Raw genomic sequence first — 9,470 nt, 5'->3', positions numbered from 1 at the left:
GCAGATAATAAGCAATTGAAAAGCAATCAGCTTATTAAATGGACTTATCAGTACTCTGTCCTGTAGTATAACTAAAAACTTAAGAGTTTGAAAAACATTCTTTTTTTAGTAATCTCTTTATTTGTGTGTGTCTCTTGCATATGCACAACCCAATTTTAAACACTTCTCGGTTCATACACATCTTGAGGACTCTTGGGCTTTACTTCATATTTTCCTTTAAAATTTTATAGTCTGAGTTATTTTATTTTTTTTGATTTTGAAACTGCTTCATGGTGGTAAGATACATGTAATAGTTACCATTTTCCCCAGGTTTAAGTTTACAGTTCAGCGGCATTTACGTATGCATCACCACTATCCATCTCTATAACTTATTTTTAATCATAAAATACACATAACGTAAAATTTGCCATCTACCATTTTCAAGTGTACAGTTTAGAAATGTTAAGTAATTCACATTGTTGTACAGCCAATCTCTAGAATTCTTTTCATCTTGCAAAACTGAAACTCCATGCTCATTTAAAAACTCCTCATTTTCTCTTCCTTCCAAAACCTAACAACCACCATTCTACTTAGTTTCCATAAATTTGCTTATTGTACATAACTCACATAAGTGGAAGCATAAAGTATTTGTCTTTGTGTGTCTGGCTAATTTCACTTGGCATAATGCCCTCAAGATTCTTCCCTATTGTAGTATGTCTCAGAATTTCCTCCCTTGTTGAGGTCTATCTGGATGGGGCTTTTTCTGTAGACCTATGTCATTGGAAATGTCTCATAGAATAACTGTGTGCTTTCCTTTACTCACAGAACTACATGTTAGATCTGTGGGAAAGAACTACAAGACAGAGCTGCTAAATAAACTGTGAAAAACTTAACAGTCAAATTTTTTATCTTAGATATTGGCATATCCCAACCATCAATACTGTTTTAGGGTGTGATAAGCTTAGGAGTAATATGATTTGAACTTAATGCATGTTTAGAGAGTGTCTAAAATTCAGAACCAGGCAGACCCATCTTCTCTGACCTCAAATATGTAATAATCCTAAAGTAAATTGCTTGATGAAATTGGATCCCAAAGATTACAGGTGAGGAGTTTTTGAAGTGTGTCCATGTTCCACTGGAGATAAAGAAACTCAGCTAAAAGAATTATGGGCTGACTGACATGACAACGGTTGATTGAGCAAAAATTCTTATTGAAAGGACTATCTTGAAGATTACAATTCAAACATTGAGGAACTAAGGTGATGGGCAGTGGAAAGAATCAGAACATATGAAATTCTTTTTTTTATATTTTATTTATTTAATTTTTTGGTGGGAGGAGGTAATTATTGATTGATATTTAATAGCGGTACTGGGGATTGAACCCTGGATCTCATGCATGCTAGGTGCACACTCTACCACTGAGCTATACCCTCCCCCCAGAACATGTGAAATTCTTAAGCAATTTATTGACTTAAGTAATTTTGCCTATGTTACACAATTAAAAAAAAAACTTTACACTTTTTTGTAGAAAGAAAAGAATTTTCTCCCTTTTTAAGATTGAATATTTCATTTGTATGTATGGTCCACATTTTGTTTATCCACTGTTGGATACATGGGTTGCTTCCACCTTTTGGCTATTGTAAATAATGCCGCTATAAACAGTAGTGGGCAAATTGAGTCCCTGCTTTCAGTTCTTTTGAGTATATACCCAGAAGTGGATTGCAGGATCATATGGTAATTCTACTTTTAATTTTTTGAGGAAACAGTGCCCACTGTTTTCCACAATGGCTGCACTATATTACATTCCCACCATCGACACACAAGTGTTCTTATTTCTCCATATCCTCACCAACACGTTCTGTTTTTTTGATGATAGCCATCCTAATGGGTGTGAAGTAGTACCTCATTGTGGTTTTAATTGGTTTTTCTGCACTGATTAGCTGATTAAATTATTTTAAATTTACAGGAAAGTTGAAAAGATACTGTGGCTTCATGTATATATCCTTCCACCCTCCCCTAATGTCAACAACTTACAGAGCCATAGAAACCAGGAAATTAACATTGATATGATACATTAAACAGCTAACTTTATTCACATCCCACCAGTTCCCCTGCTAATTCCTTTTTTCTGATTTGGATTCAGTTCAGGATCCCACACTGTATTTGCTTGTGTCACCTCCCAGTTTGTGACACTTCTCCGGTCTTGTTTTTCATGACCTTGGCACTTTGGTAAGTGCTGGTCAGTTATATTTAAGAATGTTTCTCACTGAATTTGTCTAGTATTTTCTCATAATTAGATTAGGATTATGCATTTTTTGCCAGGAATACCATGGAAGTAACATTTCTTTCTCAGTGCATCATTGATGTCTCTGTGGCTTTTACTGGCGGTATTAATTTTGGCCATTTGGTTAAGGTGGTTTCTTTTGGTTTTCTCCATGATAAGGTTACTATTTTCCCCTTGTAAGTGATACTTTTCTTGTGTGGAGACACTTTGAGATTTTGTATATAGTGTCTATGTTTGCCCACTGATTTTACTTAGTATCCATCGGTGGATCTTGTCTACAACAATTATTTCCATGGTGTTTTCCAGTGGTGATTTTGCATTCCTCAACATTCTTTCTACAATTATTAATTGGAATTATTTTGTAAGAAAAAGTTGTCCCTTCTCTTATATTTATTCTTAATTAGATATGTTCTTGCTCTCTTCACTGAATGATGAGTAAGAGATATTATTCAAGTATGATAGTCAGTTATGACCTTGATCTATATGGGACTGTCCAGACCCTAGAGAGAGTTTGACAGGGGTGGATGACACTCATGATTGGTCTTTAGTCTCACACCTATGAAGAGTATGCATTTCACCTTGAAACTCTGTCCAACAAATCTCTTGAAATCCAGTGGTCCACTACATCTCCACTTTCGATATGGAAAAGCCATGATCACAAGGTGCACAAAGGACAAACTGCCTACTTTCAACAGACGTTCAAGGCCAGCAGGAAAGTTACAAAAGTAGGGAAACCCTGAAATGGGAAAAGCCTGGATACAACTGATTTTTAAAAGTCAGTTTGTCAGGGAGGAGGGTATAGCTCAGTGGTAGAGTGTGTACTTAGCAAGCACGAGGTCCTGGGTTCAAACCCTAGTACGACTATTAAAAAGTAAAATTGATTAATTAGCTAACCTAATTACCTCCTCCACCCCATGAAAAGGTTGTGAAGTTGTAAAGGGGTCTTTGCCAAGTGCAGATCTGATCTTTGATCATTTCTTGTTCTTTGAAAATTTTAGTCTCACTGGCTCACTCTCTCCAAACTGCCCATGTCAAAACTGATCATTTCAGTATCCAGATAGATGACAAGTCTAACAAACTGGTTGCTCATCCCTTGACTCCTCCCCTCCAGTGATCTTATTTGCCACCTTGTCACGATCCTATCGAGGCCTTGTCATTTCCAGCTGCCCCTCACCCGGTGATGTCCCTGTTCCCTACTTGCCCAGCTTAACATTGATGCTCAGTCATTATTAATCCCTCCATTCTTGCTTTATCAATCCCCAAACTCAGCGAATGTTGCCTGTTATGCTCCGACACCCACGCAGCTGGACTTGGGTGAAAACACTGTCATTCTGATCGCTTCAAATTCATGACCACCAACCAACATGGTTTCTTCACATGTTCAGCAGTGACACCAGATGTCTGTAGTCTAGTTGCTCTTCCCTTCTTCCAGAAGATGATTTCATGCTTATTTCACACATCATTTATTTGAGCATTCAGTATGTTCTCCCTCCCATCAGCAAGGAGATCATCCCTATGATGTGAAAGGGATGCTCTTAGTCTACTCCTGTTTTCTAGGCCTAAGGATTAATAGTGCTCATTTTCATTCTCAAAAGTGTTCATGTTTGGGTGCTAAGATGATAATCACCCTACTCATACCAGATAACCAGATGTTTAGGGCAGGACTTAACGCTTGGGCCTTTTTCTCTTTTCTATCTCACTGTTCACTTATGTGATTTTTTAAAATCATAAGACATTAAATAGCACCTATATCCCTAAAAATTTCAAACTCAGGTCTCTAATCCAGACCTCTGCCCTGATATCTGGAACCCAAATATCCAACTATTTGCACAGCTCACATGTTGGTTAAATAGACATCTTAAAATCACTGTGGCCAACGCAAGACTCCTAATCTTCCCCTATCAACCTGTTTCTCTTGACTTTTCCCCATGATGGTCACAATTCCATCTGCCAAATGTCATAAAGTCTCTTTTGGGGTGGGAGAGGTAATTAGGTTTATTTATTTATTTATGTTTAGAGGAGATTCTGGGGGTTGAACCCAGGACCTCATGCTTGCTAAGCATGCACTCTACCACTTGAGCTGTTCCCTCCCCATAAAGTCATCTTTTGACTCCTCTCTTTCTCTTACACCTCTCATGCACTGCTAAAAAACCCTATCAGCTGCACCCTAAAATATATCGAGATTTTGACCACTTCACCCTATCTCCACTATTATGACCCCAGCCACCACTGTTATTTTGTACATGAATTATTGCAATGGCCTCCTAACTGAACTTCCTGCTTCAAAACTTGATCTTCTTCAGTCATATTAAGGGCTAGGCATCTGGATAGTATCTCAAATAAATAGATCATCAATAGAGGCAGGTTATAGTTGATTAGGGAACAAAACCTCCCATTTTATATAATCTGCTTAAATATATATTGGGGGACCTTAGAGTCTCAAGTAACAGAAAACATGGGCTTCTGTACTGTGTCAGGAAGTAATATTCATGTTTACCAGTCAGCTGTTCAGCCCAAACATGTGGTCCCCTAGCAGACCTCTAAGAGTAGAAAGGAAGACAGGGAGCATGCCATCTACCATATGACTTTTGCTCCTGGTGACAGGCTGATACACATTACTCCCCTTCAGGTTTAAAAGCAGAGTTCCCTAATTCAATCTATCACAAAGCCTGCAACCCTCACACTGGGAGAGAAAGAAAAATGGGCAAAATGCACCAAACTGGAAGTTGAACTTACATAAATTACACTCAGCTATGAAAATGTGTCTGAACCACTTTTAAAAATTTGAAGTCTAGTCAGTTTACAATGTTGTGTCAATTTCTGGTGTACAGTGTAATGTTTCAATCATACATGTACACACATATATTCCTTTCCATATTCTTTTTCATTATAGGTTGCTACAAGATATTGAATATCTTCAATTGAATATCTAGTTCCCTGTGCTAAACAGGTTTTATTGCAGTTATCTATTTTATATATAGTAGTTAGTATCTGCAAATCTCAAACTCCCAATTTATCCCTTCCCACCCCTCTCTCCACTGGTAATCTTAAGTTTGTTTTCTTTGTCTGTGAGTCAGTTTTATAATAAGTTCATTTGTGTCTTTTTTTTAGATTCTACATATAAATGATGTCATAAGTTATTTTTCTTTCTCTTTCCCTGTCTGACTTCACTTAGTATGATGATCTCTAGGTCCATCCACATTGCTGCAAATGGCATTATTTCATTCTTTTTTATGGCTGAGTAGTAGTCCGTTGTATAGTTATACCACAACTTCTTTATCCAGTCATATGAACCATTTTTTAAACTTATAAAGAGCAAAATCAGAATACAAGAGAAGAGAGAAAAAAAATAAAAGGAAAATGCAGAAAAACATCTGGAACAGAAAAACATGGCTGGGTGCAAAGACCCTCACATACACAGGGCCCTAATTGCATTCTACAGCGGACACTGCCACCATCATCTCCCTTCTAGGTGATTTGTCACCCTCAGTGATCCCAGTCCCTGGTATTCACATTCTGGTATAATCCCTTCCCACAATGCAGTGGGGTCACCTCCGTGATCAACAGGATGTGGCAGAAGTGGTGGCATGTCACTTCTGAGGCAAGGTTATAAAGGACCCTGGCTTCTACCTCTCTCTCTTGAATTGCTTGCCCTGAGGGAAGCCAGTTGCCGTGCTGAGAGGCCCACATGGCCAGGAACTGCAACCTCTGCCAAGAGCCCTGTGAGCTGCTATCCTCGAAGTGGAGCCTGTCCTGGCCAAGCCTTCAGATGGTTGCAGCCTGGCTGAGAGTGTAACCTCAAGCAAGAGTCTGAGCTGAAACCACCCAGATAAGCTGCTCTTGACTTTCCGAAATGGTGTGAGATAATTATTATTTGTTGTTTTAAGCCACTAAATTATGGGTAACTTGTTATACAACCATAGACTACTAATAAACTACCTGAATGATTTGTGAATCTGTAACAATTTCCTAAGAGAACTGAACTGGAAAGGGACAACTGGTTCCACTATTTCTATACGTGCAGAAGCAGTTTTCTGGACACTCTCAGAAGTTCTGAACATTAGTATAGAAAGTAGACCATCTCATAGAAGACTAACACAATGGCTTAGAAAAATCCCCAGAAAACAGTATCACTTCCTTTGGGACCTCTTTGTTCTTTTTGTCACTTCCCTCATTTATAGCAACGAGTTCCCCTTCAGCAAGTTCCTCTGGTTGCAAATCTAGAGCCTCTTGAATGGTGGCAGTATTGGTTGGCATCCTCCACTCCCCACCCCCAGCTATTTCCATTTATGTTCAATTCGAATGTCACTTCCAGCATTATCACTTTTTTTTTTTGCTGCAATTTCATCTTTGCTGGTCAATTTCCCATTAATTTTCTTCTTCCTTTTTTTTTATGTAAAATGTAATGTGGCTTTGTGTGATAGTCTGACTGCACGTTTGATGTTTGACTGAGAACAGCTTTCAAGCTCCACCAGTCTTCCTTCCCCTTCTGGTTGGCATCTGGGCAACAGCTATGAAAACCCAGGTGCTCCCTCCTCTGGCTCTGGAGGGAACTTCAAAGCACACAAGCACCTGCATGTGCATTGGAGCCCATACTTCAGTCCCATCCCTTAACTGCAATAAAACCTGTTCACTAGTCTCTCCCCTTCTCGATCAAGCCATTTGTGGACCTGCTTGGGAGCGTCCTTGTTCACTCCAGACAGCCTCACTCTGTGAGTAATAAACCTCTTTATACCCTCTTTGTGCATGTGGCGGGTCATCAGTTTTGACATCCAAACAAATGCAGTTAGGCCGGCTGTGTGTGCTATCGGTCTGCAATTATTGAAGTTAGCTTTCTAACCCACAGAAACTGGAAGACAGAGTCTCTGTTCCTTCTGATGGTTAATTTTAAAGGCTTTCAGGTTCTTGAGAGAGACACTTTTGAGTTGTAGGAGATTCGTGTACTTCTTGAAGGAACAGAGGAAGGATTCATATTTCCAAGTTCATTTTAGTAAATGCTCTAAGAAAGGGAGGTCAGGGGCCTATTATTAGTTGTAAGCTGGAAGTAACAGTAAATTCTGACATCATTTTAACAGGGTGCATGTGTGTCTGTGTGTGCGCATGAGGGCATGGTAGGACGAAGGGTGTCGGGGGTTCATCCCAGGGAAGTGGCCTTATGCTAGAGTTTGGTCGTCTCTCTGCAGAGGTCTGGATGGAGTCACTGTATCCCAGGTGTTTCGCAGTTCTTAGTAACCACAACAGTTCATCACTGGGAGGCAAAGAGCCCAGACAACTATGACTGTTGCTGTTTCCGCCCGAGTTGAGTAACAGATTCGCAGTGACCAATCGTCAACAGACTTTGAAAGAAACGATGTGATTGGCTACTGATCATGATATCATGTATTATTCCTGCTGTGATTTGTAGACTGGAGAGCTAGCAGCCGAGTTTGTAGGACTTTAGGGGATTCCTCACAGTTAATATAAAGTGGGAACTGAAATTTGAATTGTGTTTTTGGCGGAGTGGTGTTATGTAACTAAACCATGATGGATGAAATTCATGCACATCTGAGCCCTGCGAAAGATTGCTTGTTCAATGCTGCCACATTTTATGGGAATGTAAATTGTGCAAATTTAAAATAATATGAATAAATATTTGGAAGTTGTATGTTCCGCACAGTTTAAAATAATGTAATTCTCTTAATATTTAAGATAATTGTTGGGAGTCACAGCATTTCAAAACTCTTGAACAGCAAATTGAGGGCAGTGTATGTTATTACTATACATATTCATCTTTAATATACAAGATTTAATTCTATGACGTGTCAGTCTCCTATAAATGTTGTGTATGTGCTTTGAAATTTTTGTAAATGATCTGCTGACTTTGGCTGCTATTTTAATATTCAGTGATGTTAAAACTCAAAATCTTTTTTTATTTAACCAACTTACCCAAATATTCATTTAGGACTGCTGTTAAAGCTTGTGCTGTGAAACATGCCTGAACATTGACAACTCTGGAAGAGAATTTTGTTTTCTGATAAAATTTAATTTTGACACACCGTGCAGTTGGATTGGTAGAGAATAGTCTGGAATTCTCAGAAGGTATGAAATAGAATTAAAACAAAATTTCTCTATTCTCTTTGGAGAGTCATGCTTTTTTTTCTTCAGAAAACACTCTCTACACTTATGCCAGTGAGAAAATTAGTACTTGATTCTTTAGTGAATCAAGTGAATCTTGCCATGTCTACACTTACACGTTCCTCATATCACTACTGTGTATTTTAATATGTGGATTTTTTTGAATCCTGATTTGAAAAAAACAGCTTCAAAGACTTAACAAAACCTCTGTAACAGACACTCCTGGGACGATTGGAGAAATATGAATACTAGATGCTTTGTATGGGATTACTGTTAATTTTATAGGTGTGATAAGTGTATTGTGATTATGTAAGAGTATGTCCTTCCTCTTAGAAGATACATGATGACACACTTAGGGCTGATGTTTCAACACGAAGACACGCCTAGATAAAGCAAATACGGCAAAATATTAACAGCTATTGACTCTAGATGAGGTATGTTTGCTCACCAAACTGTTTCAAATTTTCTATTTGTTTGAAATTTTCGATAAGGAAGAGCTGGGAAATGTATTGACCAAAAAATGTTTATACTGTTTACCGAAGTAGTTACGGCTTGAAAATCCGATTTTTGTAAAACGTCAGAAGGTTGTGCACTGTTATCTAAGTAAGATGAGGCTGTGTGTGACAGTCTTTTTAGTTTGTGTGTATTTTCATTCATCTACAATTTTCGTGTATTACAAATAATTTTGAGAAGCTGGCATCATCGCATTTTGTCATCACGACTACTATTTCCAACACCGCCAGCACTAAGCTGCTGTGCCTTCCTGGGAGAAGCCCTGCTGTTAGGTGGTTTGTTTTCTTTTAAATGTTTGCACTGCGGATCTCTCCTCAGGTCTTCCCCCTCGCCGCGTCAGGGTCTGGGCTAGCAGAGGCATTGCTTCACAGGAGTCAGTTCGAGGCCCGCCGCCAGCTCCCGGGCAGAGCGAGAGCGCAGGGGCGGCGCGGGGCGGGAGCATGGGCGGGGCGGGGCGGGGCGGGGCGGGGCTCCCGCCGCGTTGTCCGACGGGAAGCGCCCTACGGCTCGGCGGCGCGCGCCGGCGGGCGGCAGCACTGGACAGGCCTGTGGCGCATGCGCCACTCCGCGCGGCCTCAGT

At 39.6% G+C, this 9,470-nt stretch overlaps 1 non-coding gene across 1 annotated transcript; it reads left to right on the top strand.

Moving 5' to 3' along the window:
- Positions 1-714: 714 nt before the first annotated feature.
- On the top strand, positions 715-845 carry LOC116156131 (small nucleolar RNA SNORA18). The gene has a single exon (XR_004139990.1). It is a non-coding gene; the product is annotated as a small nucleolar RNA SNORA18 (small nucleolar RNA).
- Positions 846-9,470: the final 8,625 nt, after the last annotated feature.

This window comes from Camelus dromedarius, chromosome 8 (assembly GCF_036321535.1).
Source record: "Camelus dromedarius isolate mCamDro1 chromosome 8, mCamDro1.pat, whole genome shotgun sequence".
NCBI classification, from domain to species: Eukaryota; Metazoa; Chordata; class Mammalia; order Artiodactyla; family Camelidae; genus Camelus; species Camelus dromedarius.
The sequence above is the reverse complement of the archived record's forward strand: the minus strand, read 5'-3'. Positions and strand labels throughout refer to the sequence as shown.